Genomic DNA, 26406 nt, shown 5'->3' with positions numbered 1-26406 from the left:
GTCAAAATGATGAGTATGGAGATATTTTATTAATGCTGTTCTCAGTTTTACATTTTCTCCCTTCACATCTTTAAAATAATTAGGTAATGCATTGAAGACCGTAGTACATGAATAGTGAATTCCTTTATAGTAGCTGAGAATAATAGAGGGTAGATACAGATCTGATTTGTGTCTTGTGTTAAAATTATGGATGTTCTGTTTAGTACTAAATGTACAGACGTGTGCAAGTTATTAGACTCAGCACCACATTTTTTTACATTTTCATAATTATCATGTATTGCTGGCCACAAAATAATTCTGTCGGATTCTATGCGACAGGATCAGCACAAAAAATCCTAGAAACACGAATTTTTCCACAAATGAGGGACTGGTAACCTAATGGTGAATGTGTCTTCATGCAGGATGGAGCACCCTGTCACAAAGCCAGATCAGTATATAACTAATTTCTTCTTCTTTTCTTCTTCTTCTTCTTCTTCTTCTTCTTCTTCTTCTTCTGCCTGACAAGTGCTAGGCCACAAGGCCTGTTACGGTCTCACATAAAATTTTCACGCCATCTCTTAGCAGGACGACCCACAGATTACTTTGGCCATGTGGTACATAATCATAAATTGCCTTTGGGAGTCTACTATTACTCATTCTTTCCAAATGATGTTTCCAATTAGACTGATATTGAACAATGTAATCTAAAACTGGTGGAGTTTTTAGTTCCTTTAAAATTTCACAATTTCTTTTCAGATCCCATTTAGTATAGCCCACTGTTCTTCGCATGAATCGCATTTCACAAGCCGTTATTCTGCTTTTATCTGCTTTCCTCAGTGTCCATGCTTCGCTGCCATAGCTGAGCATCGGTCGTGCCAATGTGTTGTAGAGACGTATGCGGGTGTGTTTCTGAACCAAGGATGGTTTCATCACACTATTTATAATGCCCATAGCTTTTGTGTATTTATTAATTTTCTGTGATATGTCCAATTCTTCAAAAATGGAAAGATTGTAACCTAAATATGGGAAAATATTACATCTTTCTAATATTTTATTATCGAAACAAATTTTACTTTGTATTGGGTATTTCCCACAGAATGCCATAATTTTTGTTTTATCTGTTGAAATCTCCATATTGTATGTGGCTGCTACTTGCTGCAAATTATATATTGACCTTTGGAGGTCGTCTTCTGAAAGTGCTAATAATACCAAATCATCTGCAAAGAGAATTGAACCCAATTTAAGATGTCTGTTAATTTGTATATATCCATGGCGAGTTTGCTTCCACTCTTTAATTATTCGGTTCATATAAATAATAAAAATAATAAAAATAATGGGTGATAATCCACATCCTTGTCTTACACGAGTATTGATGGGTGTCCAATTTTCTAACTAATTTTCTGGCTGAAAATAATGTAGACGTCCTTACGTGGCAGATAATAGACCAGACGCTAATCCAATTGAAAATCTTTGGTCTATCATAAAAGGAAAACTAAAAAAACGACGATTACCACCACGCTGGACCTCATAGAAGCACTTATCTAAATATGGCATAGGGATGAAAACATCAAAAAACAATGTGAAAATCTCATGAACAGCATGCCAAACCGCATAAAATTGATGATAAAGAACAAAGGGTTTCATACTAAATATTAATTGTTACAAACAGTGTGTAATAAATGAGTTTTGTAGAATAAATGTTACTTACTTACTTACCTATTTACTTACTTACTTTACTTACTTACTTAACTTACTTACTTACTTACTCTACTTACTTACTTACTGGCTTTTAAGGAACCCGGAGGTTCATTGCTGCCCTCACATAGGCCCGCCATTGGTCCGTATCCTAAGCAAGATTAATCCAGTCTCTATCATCATATCCCACCTCCCTCAAATCCATTTTAATATTATCTTCCCATCTACGTCTCGGCCTCCCCAAAGGTCTTTTTCTCTCCGGCCTCCCAATTAACACTCTATATGCATTCCTGGTTTCGCCCATACGTGCTACATGCTCTTCCCATCTTAAATGTTACTTGAATCATATATATTATCATTTGAGTCGAATAATTTGCACACGTCTGTGTGCTATCGTTGTTCCTAACATAAAACATCATCAGGAAAAGAATGTATTCACAAGGTAAGGTCATGATTTTTAAATTTTGGAAAATATTTCTACATTTTGACCTTTTGGATCGATGGCGAGCTTATATGCGGGCGGCAATGAACCTGCGGGTTCCTTAAAAGCGATTTGTAAGTAAGTAATAATAATAATAATAGTAATAATAATAATAATAATAATAATAATAATAATAATAATAATAATAATGTGAAATACTGTTATTGAAACTTATCTAAGTTACCAGTTAATCTGAATACATTAGAAATGTAAAGATAATTACTTAGGACTGTCATTTATGAAGTAAAAATGCAATTATTTAGGGCCGTATTCATAGACATTTTTAGCGCGGGTTTCCGGTGGATGATCAGCGTTTTTCGTATTCATAAACCAGTGTTAGCGATAGGATATGATTTGAATTCTGTACTAGTAACCAGTCGATAGCCGGGGCTAGCTTAGTACGCTCGTAGCACGTGCTGCGAAATGTCTATGAATAGCACCTTTAGATATTTAAATATAACCATTGTTCAACATATCAATTCATAATACTGGATTAGGAAGTTATCTCTCTGCCAGAAAGCAGAAACATCGGTATCGGCGGGCGCGTCTCCTATCGGTGATTCGAAAAACTACAAATTATTAATGTAAAATATCATTAAATATAAAAATTTAAAATATTCAGCCAAATTAAAAAATAAGAATCTGAAACTGTCTTCCTTTTTCTTGCAAACAATTTAGCACCTTAACCTTGGCCGAGACTGTCCTTCTTTTTCCTGAAAGACGAATATCATTCTTGCACTAACAGTGGCTTCCTGCTTGCCCACCTGACATATGTCCTCCTTGCATACCACCACTGGGTCCGCCTGACCGTTCGTCCGTTGTGCGGATGTCGACTCTTACAACACTAATTGGCCGACCAGACTCCGAGAATCGAAGCAAGTGCGTGCTGACAACTTTAATATTGTATTGGCGATGGAACAGTTACATAAGTAATAAAACTGTCAGGAAGCACGCTCGGCAATTCTAGCTCTAGGAGTCTACTCGTAGTTGGATGTGCGCGATCTGCGATTTAATCAGTGGCGGCTCGCGGGTATTGAATTATGGGGGGCTGCATACAAAAATAAACAAAGCAACTTACTTTATTTAAAGATTAGTTCCATGCGCCTTATCTTGTAAGTTGTGTTTAAATGAGACAGGCTCATGTTAGTAGATTTAATGGCATTTAAAAGAACCCTGCGGACAAAATTCTGGCACATCGGCAACGCTGATATAACCTTGCAGTAGCGAGTGTCGTTAAATAAACCATAATTTAATTTTTTATATGCAGATTTGAACCTTAGAAATATACATGATACATCAATAAATGAAAAAAAATAACTGAGCCAGAAATTGAATTCAGGATATTCAAGAGTACGCACCAGGGCGCTTGCCTCATTTATTGTGATGTTAGATGTTTCAGATTCCATTATGGTTTGAAAACATTCTAGCAATGGATCCTTCTTCTCATGAACAACATTTACTGTTCTTATTTTAAATCCATCTTGTTGCCCCAGCTGATGGAATTGTCTTTGAAACACATTAATCTAATACAGACTGTGTGGAGAATGAGAGAAGAAAGCAGGGATAGTGGATAAATCAGCAAAAAATATGCGAGCCTTTGTATTTTGTTTAGCGGCTCTTTCCATTATGAGATTCAACTGATGGGCACTTAATTTCACATTTCTCCTGAATTGTTAAGGTACTGAACTGAATAGACTGTAAATATTGTACAGAATTAAACAGTGTTGCACTTGTTATACTCACAACATTAAAGAAAATGTATTTAAAACTGCGCGCTACTGACAAACTGCTGCAAATTTTGCAGCGCCTGGAAAAACTGAATTCACGGCCAGTGGCAGCAGGGAGGAGGGGTAAAACTAACGCGCAAAGCATCCGAGACGAGACTGGCAGCTCCAGGGGAGGAAGTGGCTTCACCCTATAGTCCTTGTCTCTGGTTTCGCTCTGGCAGCACCAGGGGAGGAAGTGACTTCACTAACGATAGAGTGCATGTCATTGAGAGCGAATTTTTTTTAAAATTCGAGCCGCTAAATAGAGACTGTATAATAAATGTATTTCACAACATAAAACGAGACAAGAGCCACAAATGTCTGGGGGTGCTGCAGCTCCGCAGCCCCTCTTCGAAAGCCGCCCCTGGATTTAATACATTATTACGTAAGAAAAGCGTCAGTTCAGTTCCCTGCTCTAGACCCAGGGCGGAAGTGGTTATTACTTTCTCGTTAGGAAAGTACCACAGTCTAGTATATACAGTCGCGAAGCTCAATACGTAGTAAATATGCAAACATTAGATAGTTGCTCACCACTAGGATCGCTAATATCACCTCATTACAGGCAATGCAAAATAGTACCGTCACAGTCTATTGTTTCTAGCACCCTCAAAACTCAAGCTTCGTGATAGTATATAGTAGACTGTGAAAGTACTGTGGTGCTGCTAAATGTCGATTTCTATGTTTCCGCGGAAATGTTCGTTTTTAGCATCACACATGCATTTAATGTAATCTATTCCATAGATCTTTACAGCAGCAAGCATTGCAGCTTTGAGATGTGGAACAAATCAACAAAATATACACGGATTTCATTTCGAAACTTCCTAGTCTAAAAATAACTTTAATTTAAACAAAAAATACGTAAATTTAAATATTGAAGGAGAGTTTAAAATCATAGTTAACTTCATTGTAGGTTTCAGTCCCTCAGCCCCACCGCCTTTTAAATATCAAATAACAATCCTATATTATTACGATACTTAAATGTGAAAGAGTATTCTATTGTTTATATATCTCATTCATTTGCTTCACATCTTCTGTTTTCTATCTTCGCCTGGCAACTTGATTGTTGTTATTGTTGATTAGAGCTGAAGACTACCGAAATTTTATCCGAACAAATGTAACTTTTCGTTTTTTTTTTTTTATTTTATTGGGTTATTTTACGACGCTGTATCAACATCTAGGTTGTTTGGCATCTGAATGATATGAAGGTGATAATGCCGGTGAAATGAGTCCGGGGTCCAGCACCGAAAGTTACCCAGCATTTGCTCGTATTGGGTTGAGGGAAAACCCCGGAAAAAACCTCAACCAGGTAACTTGCCCCGACCGGGATTCGAACCCGGGCCACCTGGTTTCGCGGCCAGACGCGCTGACCGTTACTCCACAGGTGTGGACAACTTTTCGTTCTGCAAAGGAATTTTACAATGTTACATTTGTTCGGATCAAATTTCTGCACACTTAAAGTACAAAACTAAAATTCTTTCAATCATTTATTATATATAATAATCTCACTAGAGGTTTTGATTTATTTAGAGAAAATCAAAACTCGAGTGGAATTTAGTTAACTATTACACTATTAGAAGAAAGTATATAAAGATTAGAAGAAATAAAGTACTCTAATACAATGAAATATTAATTCACTTACAAAACTACCGTACTAAACTGTCTTGAAAATGTATTATTGTAACATCGTATCATTACACATATTCTGCTAGATGGCAGTAGTGTGTTATGATTACCTTAGCTGTTCTCTTGTTACTAGTTATGCCAACTAAACAATCTTCATTGAACTCAATGGACGATTACTAGTCAAGAAGGCTTTGTTGATTCAGTTTTATTTTAATAAAACAGTTGCATTCCACTTCAGTTATCAATATATATCAAACAATCTCTGATACGTGACTATCCATAATCTCATAAAGCAGAAGCTATAACATAACCTAAATAATATAAACAAGATAAATGATAAAAAGTTTTAATCAAGGACGATGAAATAAACATGAATCATTTTGAAAAGTACAATTATTGAAAGTACAATGTTGCCAACAAAGAAACAAATGATAGGGAGGTGATAAAAATAAACAAATGCTAGGGAGGTGATAAAACCAAATAAAAATTGTAGAATACCGGTTTATTGGTCAAAAGTATTATGACATAGTAAAAGTGTAACAGTCGTAATAAACTGCTCTCCTAAATAGACTGAGCATATTGGAAATTCAATCAATGGTTTTCACAAAACACAGTATGAAATGTTTCATATAAAACAATTTTTATCTCGAAAAGAAAGCAAAAACGAGCAAATTCGTATTAAACTTTTTTGTTTGAAATATCTCAAAGAATAACCCCCTGAAATTAATGACATTACCTACGATTGACTCTGTATAAATATTTCACGGTAATATTCGGCGTCATCTCACTGGTGATTAAAGGCTGGTTCACAATAAATCGGAAACAGAAACGACAATGAGAACGAGAACGGAAATATTGTTAAAATAAATATATTTAAATGTGAGCATTCACAATTAACTTTCACGTTCCCGTTCCCGGGCTCCGGAAAGTTTCTCGTTAATTGTGAATGCTCACATTTAAATATATTTATTTTAACAATATTTCCGTTCTCGTTTTCGTTGTCGTTTCCGTTCCCGGTTTATTGTGAACCAGCCTTAATTCCTTCGTCGTCATCAACAGCATCGACTCCACGAAAATAACAGAGCGTTCCTATTCGTAAAAACGTCCATTTCGAGCCCTGCATTTAAGCAAAATAATGTTCGCAGATTATCGACGTGTTCTTGTATCGTAGAATGCATTACGATTGTTGGATGTGTAAGTTCAAGCGTCTTCGCTGCAGGCAAGCTGCAATCCGTGACAGGGCGGGTAGTCAATAGCAAACAACTCATTTTTCAACTCCGCAAAGGCCTCTGGCCTGCCGATAAAGAGGCAGGTTGCCGCTGTGAAATTTCTCTATGGTGGTTTACTGTCTTCTTCTTTCGACTGGGCGTGTCATCTCGATTTCTATCTCTTGGACGTGTGTTAAAGCCATTTGCTCCGTTCAGACGAAGGGATATAAATCCTATGAATTGCCTTACTATTTACAGAAAATTCTTGACATGCCTTGAAGTATCCTAACCAGCTAATCATTCATGAACAGTACTAGAGACGGAACCGGCCACACGCTCCTTCTCCTTCACATCACCTTCTTTATCTTCCTCTCTTTTCTTTTCTTTTTTTTTTTTTCATAAAATGTTAGTCTACCAACAGTATAATCTTCAGAATATTCATAAAATTTTATTTTTATTTTTATGCTGAAATCCTCACTTTCTCTTCTTTTTCTTCTTCTTCTTCTTCTTCTTCTTTCCAAATTTATAATATTGATATTGTTTGATTTTAAACAGACGCTAATCCCTTATTCATCTGTCGTAAAAAATCTTGGCTTCTTTTTTGATAATAATCTAAGTTGGAATTTTCAAGTTAAAGAAACGATAAAAAAAATCTGTTCCTCCATTCACTGTTTGAGTCGCTTGAGAAACTTCTTGCCCCAGCAACTAAAACTTACCCTAGTACAAACCCTAGTAATGCCACACTTCGATTATTGTGACGTTTTGTTAAGTGACCTAAGTTCTGACTGTCAGTCAAGTTACAGCGAGCTCAGAATATGTGCGTCAGATACGTATGCAACATCCGACGATATGATCACATATCACCGTCCTTCGCAAGTCTCTCGTGGCTCCGACTTAAAGAACGTAGAACTTTACACACTTTGTCTTTACTCTTTCGAATTCTGCACACTTCAACACCAAATTACCTTTCTTCTCGTTTCTTCTTATCTATACTCTAACCACGACGTAAATACCAGATCACTTATCTGTGGCACGCTAAGTGTACCTTTTCATAGAACATCTTGTTATTCATCATCTTTTACAATATCCACCTCGCGTCAATGGAATTCCTTGTCACAAAGTATTAGGGGCTGCAAGACACAAACACCTTTAAGAACAGCTTAAAAGATAACCTTATTAGCATTTCACTCCAACCATACTGATTTAAAATATCACTGACTACATTGTTACTTTTTTCTTTAGACATCATCCTGATTGTGCTGTATTTTAATTGTCTCATAATAATCTCTTTCTATTATCTAATATTATTTGAAATATATTAACATTCTATGTATTTTAGTTTAATTCTGCTACACAGTTTATTTCAGTGTTTAATTAGTAGTTCATAGTATTTTGTTGTTTAATTTGTAAATAACTCTTGTATACATGTAACTCTCATCTAAATCAAATTGTTGAATTCTTTGTAAGTTCATGCATATGTATATACACTTTTTGCTGGTTGAGTGGAAGAGAAGGCCTTACAGCCTTAACTCTGCCAGCTAAAATAAATTATTATTATTATTATTATTATTATTATTATTATTATTATTATTATTATTAAAATCCATTTCTGGCAAGCATTACATTCTACAAAGATTGCACATTTTAAAGCATCTCTTGAACTACTAAATTCATTATTAGACATCAGAAGTTAAGGCACTAAAAATGGTATTTTATGCGCCTAAAAGGCTCTAAAAACAACAAAAATAGGGCAATGAAAGGCATTGAAATTATATTGAATCACACATAATTCATAAAGTAAACATCCATAAGACCATAAGTAACTTCACAAAGTACACTGGAAAAGTAGTTTGTTCGAGATCGTGCGTATTTGCTTGGTTTCCGCACATAACCAATCCGCAGAAAGTCTAAAATTCCATATTCAGTATTCCTAACCTAACACACATAACAATTTCCCTCTTCTTACCGCTTAAGTGACATATTGATTTTACTGCTTTAGGTTTTTAACATATTATTTTTAGAGACGTTCAATATAGTAATAATTATAAATTGGAAACTTACCACTGCAATTTCACCTAAATTGCACTGTTAATTATTGTTTTTAAATATTTGCAAAAATTAAGTAAACTCTACAACTCCACTAAAGTTACTGCATTCGTGATGCAAGTAACATTAAGGAAGCTGTGAAAAAATCAACAAGATTCCAGACTCATCATAGACGGGGGGGGAAGACAGACGTATATCACGGCCTGCTGGAGTAAAGTAAACACAGAAAACATTTTAAAGCAACATTGTTGAAGATAGATATTTTTGTTTTGCAAATTTGCCGTCATTGAACAGAAACCAAGATGGAGATTTCATTGCAAGTAATTAAAAATTCCTCTTTCAGGTATGTAATAAACGATCTTCGCACAAAATAATGTACGATACACGAGCGGTATGTTTTCTTTCAATTCTCGGAAATTAAAAACGCTCAACTACGTTTCGCTTTTTCAAACTTTTCCTCGAACATGAAAACGTCAACATACCGCTCTTGTAACGCATATTACTATTCTCTGTTCTATAGACTTGTTTCATTTATACTTATTCATTCACAATTTCACATCCATAATTTGAATTACAATAAACAACAAGCAACTTTTCAAGATTAACGTACAAACTTCTGTCACGTTTATTGGACAAAATCAGTGTGACGATGATTAATAATGAGACATCGGTGGAGCCGCGAAGTCCTACCGGCAAGCACCGTCTTTGTCCATCACAAATTATAGTTGGACTCACCGGGATCCGAAACCGGGTTATCAGCGTGTAAATCCAACGCTTCATGTACTCGACTGATGCTTGTTGTTTTTTTTTTATTTTAGTTGGTTATTTAACGACGCTGTATCAACTACTAGGTTATTTAGCATCGATGAGATTGGTGATAGCGAGATGTTATCTGGCGAGATGAGGCCGAGGATTCGCCATAGATTACCTTGCATTCACATTACGGTTGGGGAAAACCTCGGAAAAAACCCAACCAGGTAATCAGCCCAAGCGGGGATCGAACCCGCGCCCGAACGCAACTTCAGACCGCCAGGCAAGCGCCTTAACCGACTGAGCCACGCCGGTGGCTGCTTGTTGTTGTTTAGTCAACCGTACGAAGACAGGTTTGAATCTCACAAGTGACACCAATAAGGCATCACTCATGAGGCAATTAAGCCAGGAATTAATGGGATAGGTCAGTGCTGGAGTCAGGTAGCAGAGGACAAGGTCGATTCCGGAGTAAGCGAAACAACAACACTGCATTGCAACAGGATGTCCCATATCTATGGCTACTATGAGAACTGCAATTTCCTTAGTTTCCAACGCTGAAATAAATGCAGTATTGTTGAGTGAGTAGTCATATAAAGAAAAAGGCAAAAAAGGTACATATAAAGGTAAAAAAAAGTGTAAACGGCAAAAAAGTCAAGATCAAACTTCATCAGAATGCTTTATTTCTCATGATGCGTGCACATTTACTAAAAGCCTTTAAATATGAACATTCAAATAAAATAGACATTTTCCTAAACATCCGACGTCTATTCATCATATAAACAATCATCATTCACGGCAAAATCAAATGTTTAGAATAATTATTCTTACCATATGTAAAAATTAAGGAGAAAAATATTCGAAGAGAAGAAAAATACGGGAGCCGGGGGGATATTAAAAATTAGGGGAAAATACGGAGGGTTGGCAACTCTGCATGTGCACCTGACAAGCGCAAGGTTCCACTGTTGATTCCGGGTGTAAACACATGTATTTCTTGTCATTATTTAGGAATGTAGGATACTTCACATAAAGATAGGTATATAAACAACTCAGAATGTACTTCATCGGTTTCCGTAGTGTAGTGGTTATCACGTGCGCCTCACACGCGCAAGGTCCCCGGTTCGATCCCGGGCGGAAACACGTTCATTTTTTGTCATTATTTAAGAAGAGAAGCAAAGAAAAAACGAAGATATACTATTGCAGAAGATACTGTTGCCTAACAAATCTAGATAGGATGCCAGATAAGAAGATAAGAGAAAAGATGGAAATAGACCTATACGTAGTTGACAACATTTAAGTATAAAGCTTGAAATGGTGTGGATATATGGAAAGAATGTCCGAGGAGAGATTACCGAAAAGAGTATGGAAGTGGACTACGCAACAACGAAGAAAGAGAAGACCGGCCAATAACAGAATAGAGGAAGTAGGAGAGAAGCCATGCAAAGAACAGGTCTGGAAGACAGTTCGCTGTGGAAGTTAGGATTGGAGCGCATACATACACACATACTAGAGATGAACAAAAAACTGCCGTTCTCGCTCGCTGTGTTCGTTGCATTTTTCTTTTGAGTCTCGTCTCGTCATTCTCGTGCGCTTCGAGTCTCGCTCATCATTCTCGAAATAGCATTTGGTCGGCGTGGAAAGATTTCGTAATTTTAAATAACTTACATCATTGAAATAAATAACATAAATGTTTAAATGAAACAAAAAGACGAAACAGAACAGTATCCTACTTTCAAAATGTTCTGGTTCTATTATATATTACCTATGGTTATATAAATAGAAAAAAAAACAATTCTCAAATAAATTTGCATTTCTAAGAAACACAAAACATAACGTTAATATCTTTTTACTTGAGATTGCACACTTGATCTCTAACGTATGAAATGAAAATTCCTTTCCTTTTAATAAGGGCCTAGTAATTAAATAAAGACTGGGGAACGGATTACTATACACTGAACTGTAGAGATGATGTTTCAAAAGGCTACTTGATCGTTTCTGCCAAAGTTTTAGATTTTAGATTTTATTTAATAATAACATATACATAAAAACGTTACATTAAAATACCCCGAAAGAGCAAAGCTCGTGTTCGGGGACAGTTCCGTTACATAGATATACATACTTTGTAGACAAAATACTTAAGAAAAAAGCTCACATAAAGATGATAATAAAATTAGTAAATAATAATACTAGTAATAACTGAGTGAAAAAAGAGACGATGTTGAGATTGATGGATTAATATTAAATTATTATTAGTAGTATAATTAGTGCAGGTCATGTTGATATAGTAACCAAGATAAAATAGAAAAATACACTTAGGATAGAAATAATTTTGTTTTACAATACATGGTACATAATATATATACAGGGAAGTCTGTCATATAAATTTTTTAATTCTGGATCTGAAAATTTCATTGCTTAAAGTAGTCAATTCTGGATGAAATTTTATTATCGAATTATATAGCCGTGGACCATAATTTGTACTGTGTAGTAAAGCAGCAGATGTGAAACATTTAGGTTCAACTAATTTAAGAATTTCATTTCGTCTTGTATTATGAGCATGTGGCTGAGCTACAAATTTCATTCTATTTTTATGATAGAATTTCATTAAAGACTATTTATAAATTTGGTCAATTGTAAAAACATTCAATTCGGAATGGATCAAATTTGTTGGATAATCCAGTCGCCTTTTCAAACAAATTTTGATTATACGTTTGTGGAACATAATTAGAGGAAGAAGAGCAGTTTTTGTAATGCCTCCCCATCCAGTTATACCATATAGGATAACAGATTCAACTATAGCCAAATAAACCAAACGTAATACATGAGTAGGCAAGTAATGGCGAAGGTTTACAAATTTTCAAATTGTTTTACGTATCCTGTTACATAAAAAGGTGATTTGTCTATCCCATTTCAAGTGCTGATCAACAATAATTCCCAGGTATTTCACATCTACAGATTCTTTCAGGCAAGGGCATTTACAGGTTGTAGAGAGTTTACAAAATGAGTTGTGGATTATTAATTTTAAATGAGAAAGTGATTTCAATTTGTTCAATCCAGAGACTGTTAAAGAAAATGGCACCAAAGTAGTTTTAGTTATATTTAGAGATAGCAAATTTGCATCAAGCCAGTTTTTGATCAAATTTATACCTACATTGGCATGTTTATAAGTGTCCTCCCAAGTTAAACCACTGAAAATCACCACCGTATCATCAGCGTAAGAATAACAGGAGCCATTATATAAAAGTTCAGTCAAGTATAAACAACTGTGGCGATACAAGGCTGCTTGACATTCGGGACTTCGGGAGTGATCAATCTCGACGTCTCGAAACACTCACAAGCAGTCTTTACGTCAACGCCGCGACGTATACAACATTGTCGTGCGGGTTTTCTGCTTTGCGGGCGCTGTTAGTCTTGCTTTCTCGATTGTTGTTCATCTCTAATACATACATACATACATACATACATACATACACTCTCACGTATAAGTGAAGAACTATAGAGCGGAGTGAGAGATCGGTTTCCGTAGTGTAGCGGTTATCACGTGCGCCTCACACGCGCAAGCTCCCCGGTTCGATCCCGGGCGGAAACAGATTTATTTCTTGTAATTATTTAAGAATACAAATTGATATGTTGACTGCTGGCTGGAGAAACGTTTATCATTTTGTTGTCATTATTTAAGGATACAGGTTCTCTTTCAGCATCGAGTAGTATAGTATCGGTGTTGAAGTTAGCGCCGCAAGGCTCCCCGTTTGATCCCTAACGGAAACACGTGCTTATTACTTAGAAAATTAAATATATTTCGCATATACGAGTAAGTAACGAACTGCTTCACAGAATCACCTACCGGTTGCCGAAATATAGCGGTTATACCATGCGCTTCACGACGTTAAGACATCTGGTTCAATTCCGGACGGAATATCTTGTTATTACTTAGGGATCCAAGATTGTTTTCCTGCAATTAAACCAACCGTTGGATCAGATGTACGATTGTCCATATCCGGCTTAGAGCGATCGATTTGAAACGTCGATAAAGCCTTAGTGCGGTTTCTTACGGGAGGGAAGTAAAGCTGTAGGTCAGCGGTCGTCAGCACAGAGCACCCTGGGGCTAGCGGCCCTTAGCCGCGGAGAACACAGTACACCATGGTGCACTCGTAGCTGCTAGCGGGTATGCTCTCTACCCCTTCCTGCTGCACGACGGGGCATACGGGACGGCTCCGCTTACCCCTTGTCCGTTTCAGCGAGTGCTGACGTCCACTGCTGTAGGTCATTGCGCGGTAAAGAAGACGGTTCTAGGAAAAGTTGTCCTGGTCATTTCTCGCCATTGTAGAATTTCGAGGCTGAATAACTTCTGCAGTTGAAATCATAATTAAATACACTGCTGCTGCTGCTATTACTACTACTACCACTACTACTACTACTACTACTACTACTACTACTACTACTACTACTACTACTACTGAATTTTTTTCGATTTTTATCTAAAAAATTGCGTTTTTGTTATGGATTTATCACAACGATTGTTACGAATCATACCACTCTTGTAAATTCTTTAAGACAGTACATTAGAATGCATAATTAAACTGTAAATAATTACGTTCCTAAAGTCGTATAATTTGTAACAATTTTCGTGATAAGTGAGTAAGAATAATGTAATTTTTAGTTAAAAGTTGAAAAAAAAAATCTCTACAAAGCAATTAATAACACATTTTTAGCTTCAGAACACTAGACAATTAAAGAAATGATACTTCTGAATAGTTCATTCTCTATTTGTAATATTCTTTTACCTTTAAAACTAAAGAGAAAAGGGTATTTTACTAACAACTTCAAATTACTATAAAAATATTGAAATTAGGATACATGTTTATGACATTTTCTGCTCAAAATGTCTTCGGAAGTAAGCTCCGTAAGTGGCGGTAAATCCTCGAGAATCACCCTGTATATATATATATATATATATATATATATATATATGTGTGTGTGTGTGTGTGTGTGTGTGTGTATGTATGTATACTAGTACTACTACTATAGTCAGGATTAGCTTACTTAATAATCTAAGGTTGAAACGTAACCATTTTCCCCTATTACTACATCTGCTAGTGAATTATAGTGATTTTCTAGCTCTCAGGTTGAATTTTCTTTTACCAACTTCGTTTCGAATTTCAGGTACTGACAAATACTACAACTGGTAGTTATTTTCTAACTGTTATGTTGGCAGCAATAATTTCGGCTTGCAGTATAGGAAACTGATGAAAATTTTATTTTATTGGGTTATTTTACGACGCTGTATCAACATCTAGGTTATTTAGCGTCTGAATGAAATGAAGGTGATAATGCCGGTGAAATGAATCCGGTGTCCAGCACCGAAAGTTACCCAGCATTTGCTCGTATTGGGTTGAGGGAAAACCCCCGGAAAAAACCTGAACCAGGTAACTTGCTCCGACCGGGATTCGAACCCGGGCCACCTGGTTTCGCAGCCAGACGCGCTGGCCGTTACTCCACAGGTGTGGACAACGGTATCGATAATGAATATTAAATCGAATAAGAAATCAATAAGGTTGATTGATTACGAGGCTCGAGTTTCCTTGGTGTCTTTTTCTCTACTTATTTCATCGGGGCGCAACTATGCCATGTCCCTTTTCTCTACCTGATAGGAAAGGGGCGCAACTATGCCCACAAAACAGTGACCCTTTTTTATCTGCTGCATCTTCTCTGACCGTGGGGCGCAACTATGCCCTGCCCCTAGCCGTCGCGTACACCGTGGTCGGCAAGTTGGTACGTTATAAGGGAATTGTGCCTCAGAATAATTAACACAAATTAAATTTTGAGTCACAGTCGCGCTAGAGTGCCTGTGTACTGTTTCAGGTAGAACTGCCGCGATGAAAAAAAGACCGTCCTGTCCTCCACCCGTCTAATTCTAATTGATTGCGATCTATCAATCTGTGGGAAACATGGCGGCGGCGCGCTGGGCCGGCGCGGGCAGCTAGCGCGTGCAGACAGCTGACGACCACTGCTCGGTATGGTTCAGTGCGATCCTGTGGGACCCGCCAACTGACTGCATCGGGCCGGCGGGAGTGACTACAGACGAACACAGAGGTAAGGGCGCCGGGCTCGTGTGCTAGTGGACCCTACGAACACGTAAAAAATTAACGCAAATTAGCTGCATTTTTTTTGTGGAACGAAATTCGAAGATACGGGCATTATCTTTCTCATTTCGCACAAGTTAATGCAATGCCTTTTTAATTTTTATGTTTATACTTTGAAATTAAACTACTGAAGAGATGGAAGAGTTCCATTTTGTGTTTAACGAGATTTTCATCCTTTAAGGGACATTAGGACTGAATTATTGGCCGAAATGGTAAAAATTATTATTTTTGTTTTTGTTTTTTTACATAAATAATTAACTTATATATTTGTTTAAGATTCTGTCCTATATTTAGCCCCCTACTATACTACTTCTAAAGGCCTGGAGAGTATTTTTTTTTAAATTGTTTTTTCTCAAAACTACGTTTTTGGTCAATAATACAATTCTTAACGGCTTCCATTTGCTCCGATTTACATGAAAATTTACAAGAATGCTCAGCTTATTGCAATAAACAAAACTATGCATGGAATCAGCTCTTCACTGAAAACCTTTCATGATATGAATTTTTAACTTATAAAAATTAAAGAAAATTATCAAGCAAAAATTATGATTTCTAAGAAAAATTTTATTTCCTGAACCAAATCTCAAATTAAAAAAACTATGCGCAGTTTTCTTTATCATGAAATGTAACTCCTTCACAAAGGATTTTTAAAAACAAAAACAATTCTGAAGCCGTCAGGGATGTTTTGAATTTACGCATAATTTATTATTATCATTAAAATACGTGGAAATTAATATCTATGGAACTGATGAATGAAACTTGATGAAATTTGGTACTGTTATTTAAACGTATAGACACAACAAACCCGCCAAATTTGAAATACATTAATAAAAAACTTTAAAATTTCAAAACTCAGTCCCAGTGTCCCTTAAGTTAAGGTAATTTAACAATTTAAAAAATTGAAAGCGTCGAAAAGATTGAGTTATCGCGAATTAAAAGCAAAGCACGTTTATAATTTTAGAGTATTAGTAAAATTGAGAATTCCTTTATTAATTTTAACAATAATATTCAATATTTTAATGAAAATTAGAACAAAACGCATTTTCTTCTTTTTTTAAGTATTTGTCAAATGGGAAAGAATTTTAAAAGAAACGCGTAACTTCTTTCTTTTAACTAAAGGGTCTAAGGATAGTCACAAGGTTCCGTTACTCCTGTAATAAAGAAACGAAATAAACATCTCTTTGTAGTAGTGTTTAGTGAGAACTGAAAAATAATTTAAGATATTTGTCTGTGATACAAACCATTAATAAATTATCCAAAGGCTCGGCGTGCGCGCATTTTTTCTCATGTCAAAGAATAACATCGCCAAGTTCTGTGGGACATTTTTCGTAACATTGCTGGCGTAATAAGACTGAAACAAGTCTTACTGCATCTTTGAGGTCATCAACGATAAGCCTATCGTAACGTTGTTGTGTAGAAATAAAAATAATGTTTATTATTATTATTTACTTGGTGGTAACGGGACTTAATGGCCACCGTATACAATACTTATATCTTAAAATGAATTTTATACAAATTTTAAAATTTCACCTTTACATCGAAATCGGAAACTATCAACAAAATAATAAAAAAAGTAAGTTTATTATTAGCCTTCATTAATTTTATGTTTTAAATAAATTTAGAAGAACGTTTATATGTATTATGACTTCGATAAATTAAGTGTTAACGACAGAATTTAGCCACCGGCATTGCTGAGGCGGTAGCGCGTTTGCCTACGGATCCGAAGTTGCGCTCGGACGCGGGTTCGATTCCTGCTTGGCCTGATTACCTGGTTGGGTTTATTTCGAGGTTTTCCTCAACTGTAAGGTACTTGTCAGGTAATCTATGGGGAATTCTCGCCTCATTTCTCCAAATATCATTTCGCTATCACCAATTCCATCTACGCTAAATAACCCAGTAGTTTATACAGCGTCGTTAAATAACCAAGTAAAAAAAAACAACTTAACCCCTTCAGGCCTGGTGTACATTATAGTGTACGTTGTTTTTTTTTCTTTTTTGGAATGTCTTCGATACTTTTAAATATTTTGAAAAATTCAATGTGATAGAAATTGAGAATATTATTTTTGAAACATTTCTATAACTGAATTAAAAATAAAATTTAAAATTATGGGGCCCCAGGAGTCAAAATTGTCCCCAAATTTTGATTTTCTGTGAAGACTTGATTTGAGAATTTTGGATCCCCAGAATGATTGTCACCAGTTTTTTTTATTATTTTTTATAAATTTAGGACTGTTTAAAAACGATCTTCATATAATATAAACAAGTTATTATTTCTAAATAAAACAAAACTCCAATACGTCTTTATTAGAGAATGTATTGTAATAGGGCCTACAGCAAAAAGTCTATTTTCAGTAATATCCCTGAGACGAAAAATTTATTTTGCGTTTACCGTCTCCGTTCGTCCTTATGTTCGTGCTAGTGATTTTTTCATAGCTGTTAGATGGATGCAGTTCGTATTCATTATGTAACAAATAAATTTATACGGTAATGATGCATACGAAATACAATAATTTTAATAGAAAATTTATACTGTAGGTGTTTATTTGAAATGGAATATAATTACAAAATAGAGACGAACTTGAAATCGGTCCAAACGATTTAGGCTATTTTATTTTCTTTGTTGCGTAAGATAATAGATAAATGAAATAATCTGGACGATTGTCCCCTGATATGTTAGTTTCGGATAAATTAATTCTTACAATATGGAGAATTATTCCTACGTCTCGTTGCAAATTTCTTCGAAGTTCCAAATGTTCGCAGGCCTATCAGGTCAACAAGGAATTACTAATATTAGTGAAAAGAGCTTCATTGTTATACGATTAACATTCCTGTTTGTTATAAACACATCTGTTATGCGTGAATGAACCATTGGTTTGTGAATTTGCTAAGAGGAATGAATGGCGTTGTGTTGATTCCGCTTTGCAGTCCTCGTCAAATGAGTATAAAAATATGGAATCTGAAATAGGGAGAATTTTTAAAAGTTCTGAATGCACTACAAATTCTTTCGTAGTGTTTCGCAGCAAGTGGAATTCACTACAAATTGTTGCGAAGCGCTTTACAGCAGGTTGAATTCTTCGTTCTATTTACATCATGCAAATATTTTTCATGTCATTTTTCTAAATGCACTACAAATTGTTGCGAAGCGCTCCACAAAAAATTGAATTATTCGTTCTATTTACCTCCTCCAACATTTTTCATGTCATTTTTCTAAATGCAATACAAATTGATGCGAAGCGTTTCACATAAAGTTGAATTATTCGTTCTATTTACCTCCTTCAACACTTTTCATGTCATTTTTCTAAATGCACTACAAATTGTTGCGAAGCGCTTCACAGAAAGTTGAATTCTTCGTTCTATTTACCTCATCCAAATATTTTACACGTCATTGTTCTGAAAGCACTACAAATTGATGCGAAGCACTTCACAGAAAGTTGAATACTTCGTTCTATTTACCTCATCCAAATATTTTACACGTCATTGTTCTGAAAGCACTACAAATTGATGCGAAGCACTTCACAGAAAGTTGAATACTTCGTTCTATTTACCTCCTCTAAATATTTTTCACGTCGTTTTTCTAAATGCACTACAAATTGATGCTAAGCGCTTCACATAAAGTTGAATTCTTCGTTCTATTTACCTCCTCCAAATATTTTTCACGTCATTTTTCTAAATGCACTACAAATTGATGCTAAGCTCTTCACATAAAGTTGAATTCTTCGTTCTATTTACCTCCTCCAAATATTTTTCACGTCATTTTTCTAAATGCACTACAAATTGATGCTAAGCGCTTCACATAAAGTTCAATTCTTCGTTCTGTTTACCTCATCCAGATATTTTACTCGTCATTGTTCTGAATACACAACAAATTGTTGCGAAGTATTTCACAGCAAGTTGAGTTTTTCGTTCTGTTTAGGCCTAACTCATCCAAATATTTTTTACGTTATTCCGAATGCAATATAAATTTTTGCGAAGCGTTTCACAGCAAGTTGAATTCTTCGTTCTGTTTACCTAATCCAAATATTTTTCACGTCATTGTTCTGAATGCACAACAAATTGTTGCGAAGCATTTCACAGCAAGTTGAGTTTTTCGTTCTGTTTACGCCTACCTCATCCAAATATTTTTTACGTTATTCCGAATGCAATATAAATTTTTGCGAAGCGTTTCACAGCAAGTTGAATTCTTCGTTCTGTTTACCTCATCCAAATATTTTACTCGTCATTGTTCTGAATGCACAACAAATTGTTGCGAAGCATTTCACAGCAAGTTGAATTCTTCGTTCTGTTTACCTCATCCAAATATTTTACTCGTCATTGTTCTGAATGCACAATAAATTGTTGCGAAGCGTTTCACAGCAAGTTGAATTCTTCGTTCTGTTTACCTCATCCAAATATTTTACTCGTCATTGTTCTGAATGCACAACAAATTGTTGCGAAGCATTTCACAGCAAGTTGAGTTTTTCGTTCTGTTTAGGCCTACCTCATCCACATATTTTTTACGTTATTCCGAATGCAATATAAATTTTTGCGAAGCGTTTCACAGCAAGTTGAATGTTTCGTTCTATTTACCTCGTCTAATTTTTTTCACGTTATTACAGTTCTAAAAGAAGTTCAAACCGACACTTGCGTGAAGCTTCGAAGTGATAAAAAAAATCGGGAGTATAAAAACAAGAAGGATAACGATACATTGAGCAATAAATGAGGAATTATAGCAGTAGTGGAGCAATTACCCGCTTTGAATATTTAAAAAATCTTTGTTGGAAGGATAATTCTACAGAGGAAGTAGACCAAAGGAGGCATATTTTTTTTCTGTAACAATTATTGCATTCCATTTTATACGAATAGTAGGCCTACGGAGTATTTAGCACGTTGTTTTACTTCCCGGCACCGAATTACACGTTGATGCTTAGCTGTTGCAACTGTGACCTTGTCCTCCATAAATGTCACTATGTTTTTTCAATGAAAAATACCAGACCTAACCGGGACTCGAACAAGGAACGCCTGCGTGACAGACTGAAGGTCTGACTATTCAACCACAGCAGGGAACATTAAGAAGGAGAGAGACGTCTAAAACAAAAAGTCACTAGGAAGACCAAGAACATCTATTCAAAATGTTGAGGGCATTAGACAATATTTCAACGAAGTTCACATAAATCAATTCGAACGGTCTCTGTAGGCTACAACAGCAGCTTCCTCGTTCCACCTTTCATGCTGTGGTTCACAAACACGTATAGCGTACGAGCGTATAAGCTCCAACTGTTATACCGCATTGAACCAAGCGATACTGTGCTTAGAAGAATTTCGATCTGAAGTTGTGAAACGTTCTGTCAGTTTCACTTGAAATTGAGGAGTTCTATGCAATAGGGGCCCATGACAGGAAACCATATTTTGAGGAAAATAGGAATATAGAATTCAACTATGCATAACATTTTATTTATTGCTTTTTTACTCGTGGAACATTATACAAAAAATAATCTTTCATGTTTATTCCATCAAGTGCTAAGTAGAAACTAAGTTTTTCTTCAGTTTTCATATAGATATTGATGTTCGAAGTGATGCTTATATGGGTCCATTTTAGGGAGAACAGCTATTCATGGCCCATTTTTTTTACATAGAAATGTTACATTGTTATGTTACACAGTGTGGTAATACAGGGACATCATTTTATTTTTACTTCAATTTTTATTGTACCTGAGTTTTGGAATGTACTTCACTCCCACCCCTTCTAATAGTAAACTTCCAACCGTTCACGACACAGAGCCGTGGGTGCGTAAGCAGTACTGAGTTAGTGAGTATAGTACGTTCCAGAAATATGTTCGCGTTTTCCAGTGACGAAAGAACTTTCAATATTGAATCATATTTTCGTACAGGTACTGTCGTCCGTTTGCCTACGTCGCATCCCGGTTTCCCCCACCTGCTTCTGTTCGCCCCTCTGTTAAGTCTAGTAGCTGGGCTATCTTAGCTCTTTTCTGAAAACATTAATTTCTGTTAGGAATTGGACGTCTACGTAATATTATACAACTATTTAAAATAACTTAAATAAAAGGACCTCGTTAAGTAATTAACTGTCACGTGATTCCCCCCCTTTATACGACCCTGCGATAAAACCACTTGAACGGACGGTAGATAGCATTTCTGAGTAATTTTATCTTTTCGGATCGGGCAGAAGTGAAGATTGAATTTACAGTACGTAAAGTACTCTTTTATAGAGTAGGTACAGAATTATTTCAACATGAGTTACTCGTACGAAGGACGAAACTGGTAATTGGAATTAGTCTATAGTGCACAAAAGAACTTAAGCCTGTATCGAAATGAACGGCCACCATTTTCAAAAATGTGTTTAAATATCTATATTATGATTATTTTTCAATTGAACTTCATTCTCTATATTGTACGCTATGTGCTGTAACAGTTCAATATACATTGCTTAATTAATACGTCCGAATGGATAGCTCAATTCGTAAGTAAAAACACTAAGTGTTAATACAGTACTGTATTTTGATTAAACAAAAACCTAATGAAAATTATTAAACTCAAAATTGCAATATTTCCTAATTTACATAAATGGATGAACTACTTTTCTTCCCTCCTATATCTAGTAAAGTGATTTGTATTTTACGCCAGTATCATCGAACTCCAGTCGTGGAAGGGGTAGCAAACGGTGTTTCCTGTTTCAGTCGTTAATAGAAAGGTATAGCCAGGTTAATATTAAAAATGTTAGTAAAAATAAAATGATATCCCTGTACAAAAATACAACTGAGGAGTAAACAGAACACAAAAATTATTTTAAACAGATTTTAACAAAACGTAAACATAAATTACTTTGTATGAAATTTGAAACTTAAATGATTCTTTCTTAACACTAAGTGAAGTTAATCATTAAGATTTAGTTCATCATCACTAGGTCCTTGTGCATTTTCACTTCTGGATTGCAGGAAAACGTCTTCGTACGAAGCAACACCATTTGGTCCAGTAATTTAAATAAACTACACATATCTCTTTCTTTTGCTGGGTTCAGTTGCACAGGCTGGCTTCTCAATAACCTAGTGTCAATATTCATGTCAGTCATTTTTCTTGAAGTATTTCTTGTTTAAATCTTCTTGTTTTGTTACTGTACATTTTTCAAAACGTTTATTTTTACAGCATTGTGTAACTAGAAGAAACTGTTTGCTAGAAATAGCTTCACCAGTAACAGATGTATAACTTTCGCCGGAATTTCTTTTAATCTTCTTAGCAGCGCGATCTCTTTTTGACTGCCCCTTGCGTTTCTTAATTCCATCATTAACAGCTATCTCAGACATCTTCAAATAACATAATCAGTAACATAACTGCAGTTCATAATCGTAATGGCTTGTCTCTCCTACAACAACTGATTTCAAAATGGCTGTCACATATTCATAAATCGAGATATCGCAATAAACTTTGCAGGCATAACAATGTAGGCCTAACCACAGTCTAATATATACAGTCACGAAGCTTGAGTTGTGAGGGTGCTAGGAACAATAGACTGTGCCGGTACTATTTCGCATTGTCTGTAATGAGGCGATAGTAGCGATCCTAGTGGTTAGCAACTATCTATGGATGCATATTTACTACCTATTGAGCTTCGTGACTGTATATACTAGTCTGTGACCTAATTTTAGACACTTAGAAAATGCAATTTCCCTAAAAAGGCCCATGACGGTATGGGCCCGTATTACGTAGAATTCCTCAATTGTCAACAGAAAAAAAATGAACATCATCTTTCCGTAATAATTGAAATGAGCATTTCCATCCACTGAGTGCCGGATTAATTAAAATATGTCTCAGTGAAACATACAGCAGAGTTCGTATAGGTCAGTTTCTGTCGGACGCGTTTCCAATTCACTGCGGGCTAAAGTAAGGAGATGCACTATCACCTTTACTTTTTAACTTTGCTCTAGAGTATGCCATTAGGAAAGTCCAGGATAACAGAGAGGGCTTGGAATTGAACGGGTTACATCAAACATTGGAAATTTATCTTTTGAAGAGGTGGAGAAGTTCAAATATCTTGGAGCAACAGTAACAAATATAAATGATACTCGGGAGGAAATTAAAGACAGAATAAATATGGGAAATGCCTGTTATTATTCGGTTGAGAAGCTTTTATCATCTAGTCTGCTGTCAAAAAATGTGAAAGTTAGAATTTATAAAATAGTTATATTACCGGTTGTTCTTTATGGTTGTGAAACTTGGACTCTCACTTTGAGAGAGGAACATAGGTTAATGGTGTTTGAGAATAAGGTACTTAGGAAAATATTTGGGGCTAAGAGGGATGAAGTTACAGGAGAATGGAGAAAGTTACACAACGCAGATCTGCACGCATTGTATCCTTCGCCTGACATAATTAGGAACATTAAATCCAGACGTTTGAGATGGGCAGGGCATGTAGCACGTATGGGCGAATCCAGAAATGCATATAGAGTGTTAGTTGGGAGGCCGGAGGGAAAAAGACCTTTAGGGAGGCCGAGACGTAGATGGGAAGATAATATTAAAATGGATTTGAGGGAGGTGGGATATGATGATAGAGAATGGATTAATCTTGCTCAGGATAGGGACCAATGGCGGGCTTATGTGAGGGCGGCAATGAACCTCCGGGTTCCTTAAAAGCCAGCATGTAAGTAAAAGTGCCGGAATAACACCCACAGTAGCAACCATAAAAACTGACCACTACGCACACGCAATTACGCCAGCCACAGACTGGCTTGAAGGAAAGGTTTGGCCGCTACCGGAAGGAAAGTATCAGAAGTCGGCGCGTCTTGAAATCCTTTTCTTCAAGGCTGTTGAACTACGGTCGTATTTTCACTCTGACATGACTGCTAAAAATAAAAATTTAATAAACTGGTTTTGTTATGGTAGCCAAATGTTGTCGGCTTGTGTGTGTCAGTTCCTGAATTCCATTATGCTCGCATTAATATTGCAGGCACATATTGACTTCTGTCTGTTAACGCCTGCTTTACAAGCAGGAAGGTAAATTTATGAACGATCTGCGTACAAGCTGAAGTTCATATTATGCCCTCAATGATGACTGCTTCTCTCGTGGGGATAAAGGTTACTTCCGTATACAGGGTGGAAGTGAAATAACCATGCAGATTGAAAGGGACGATAAAGTACCTTAAAGGAATAGAAAACCTATTGAGTTGGAGGTTTCAGCAGTCTGGTAACATAGCCGCTAGCACAGTCGTCTTTCTTCTCATAATAAAGATGTAAGAGGACAACGAACTCAGGTTTGTCTCTGTACGCGAGCCTCTCTCTCTCTCGCTACGGCGACGTTGCAATCTGCTCGCATCGTTCAGTGGCTTAAAATTAGTAATTTTTTAAATTAAATTTACTCCAGAGGAGTAAATGATTCTTTATTAGATTTTCTATCGATATGGACAAAAATCACGATCCTACTCGCAATAGTTACTAAATAAGAGGCTGTTAAACATTTGGGAAAAAAACTTTTTATGAGAAAACCATGAACTTTCCACTAATATGGTATTACACTTTTTTGTTACATACAACATGAGCTATTCGCTCTGAAACTCTGCAGGATTATTTAACTTCCAGCCTGTATACTGACGGATCTGTGTTGAAAGAATTTATCGTACTCTTCCAATAACCATTGTAGTTTGGAAACTGCGTTGAAAATATGTACTAGACCTATTACAATACACTATCTTCTACGCTACATACGTTCACACCGTAGGTTTATATTCCATAAGTACATGATGATTTATTTTCTGTACAGCACCGTCAGCTATCAAGACCGGCTTATTGTGCAAGTCTTCATGTTTTCTACTTCGATTCCAGCTTTGTCCGACAGAAATCTTTTTGAACAATTATACAGGGTGATTAAAAACCTCTGCGACAAACTCTGAGGGGTGATAGATCTAACAATAAGGAACCCTTTTTGTTAAATAACCTATGTCTTTTGACGCGTCGTTTCGAAGTTACCGTTGAAAATGTTTTTTGCGCGGGCGTACGTCAATGTATGCGAATGTGTGCACCCCTGTTTCTTTGTTGAGATGTTTGTAAGAGACGAGAAGAGTTGTTGTTGTTCATTTACGTTTAATGTTCAATACATTTTCCTTACAGTTTAGTGTAATCATGAATTGAGAATGGATGTCTACACTTTCCCCGAGTTACCCGACATGGTAATGTGTTATGGGGAGGCTCGCGGAAATGGAAGAGGAGCTCCCTACATGTACCAACAACAGTTTCAAAACAGAAATCACCCTCACCACACAATGTTTGCTCGAATTTATCAGCGCCTTCGAGACGATGGATCTCTTCGTCCCCGGCGCATTGATGGAAGACCGCGTAGACATCCATTCACAGTTTTTTGTTTAAATTAGGTTCGATATTGTTTTCTCAGGCTACTTTTAGTTTCTGTGATGTTTGCATCAATCTATTTCTTTTCTAGATTAGGTTAGGTTTAGTTTTCTCAGGCTATAATTAGATTGTTTTCGTGATTTTTGGATCCATAAGTTTTGTTTAGGTTATATTCGGTCTGGTTTTCTTAGGATAATCTTTACGTGATGTTTGGGTCTCTCGATTTTCCTCTGGGTTAGGTTTCATTTTCTCAGGCTAATTTTGGTTTATTTACGTGATTTTTGGGTCTGTCTATTTTTTTTTTTTTTTAGTTTTAGTAGATCTAGTTTTTTACGGATACTTTATTTAACTGATATTTGGGTTCATAGATTGTTTTCTTTAGGTTA

The 26406-nt window shown here is 36.0% G+C and overlaps 1 protein-coding gene and 2 non-coding genes across 4 annotated transcripts in view; all 3 read left to right on the top strand.

The window, feature by feature from the left end:
• The first annotated feature begins 10612 nt into the window (after positions 1-10612).
• Positions 10613-10685, top strand: TRNAV-CAC (transfer RNA valine (anticodon CAC)). Its single transcript has one exon. It is a non-coding gene; the product is annotated as a tRNA-Val (tRNA).
• A 2376-nt stretch (positions 10686-13061) lies between these two features.
• On the top strand, positions 13062-13134 carry TRNAV-CAC (transfer RNA valine (anticodon CAC)). The gene has a single exon. It is a non-coding gene; the product is annotated as a tRNA-Val (tRNA).
• Positions 13135-15479: 2345 nt separating this feature from the next.
• The window catches only part of alka (alkaliphile), a 65651-nt gene continuing 54724 nt past the window's right edge, over positions 15480-26406 (top strand). For both annotated transcript variants that reach the window (XM_069823116.1, XM_069823115.1), the window contains exon 1: positions 15480-15638. The gene's annotated coding sequence lies outside the window, so the exon portion shown is untranslated. The remainder of the gene's footprint in view (positions 15639-26406) is intronic.

This window comes from Periplaneta americana, chromosome 4 (assembly GCF_040183065.1).
Source record: "Periplaneta americana isolate PAMFEO1 chromosome 4, P.americana_PAMFEO1_priV1, whole genome shotgun sequence".
Lineage (NCBI taxonomy): Eukaryota > Metazoa > Arthropoda > Insecta > Blattodea > Blattidae > Periplaneta > Periplaneta americana.
This window is presented reverse-complemented; position numbering and strand designations above follow the sequence as displayed.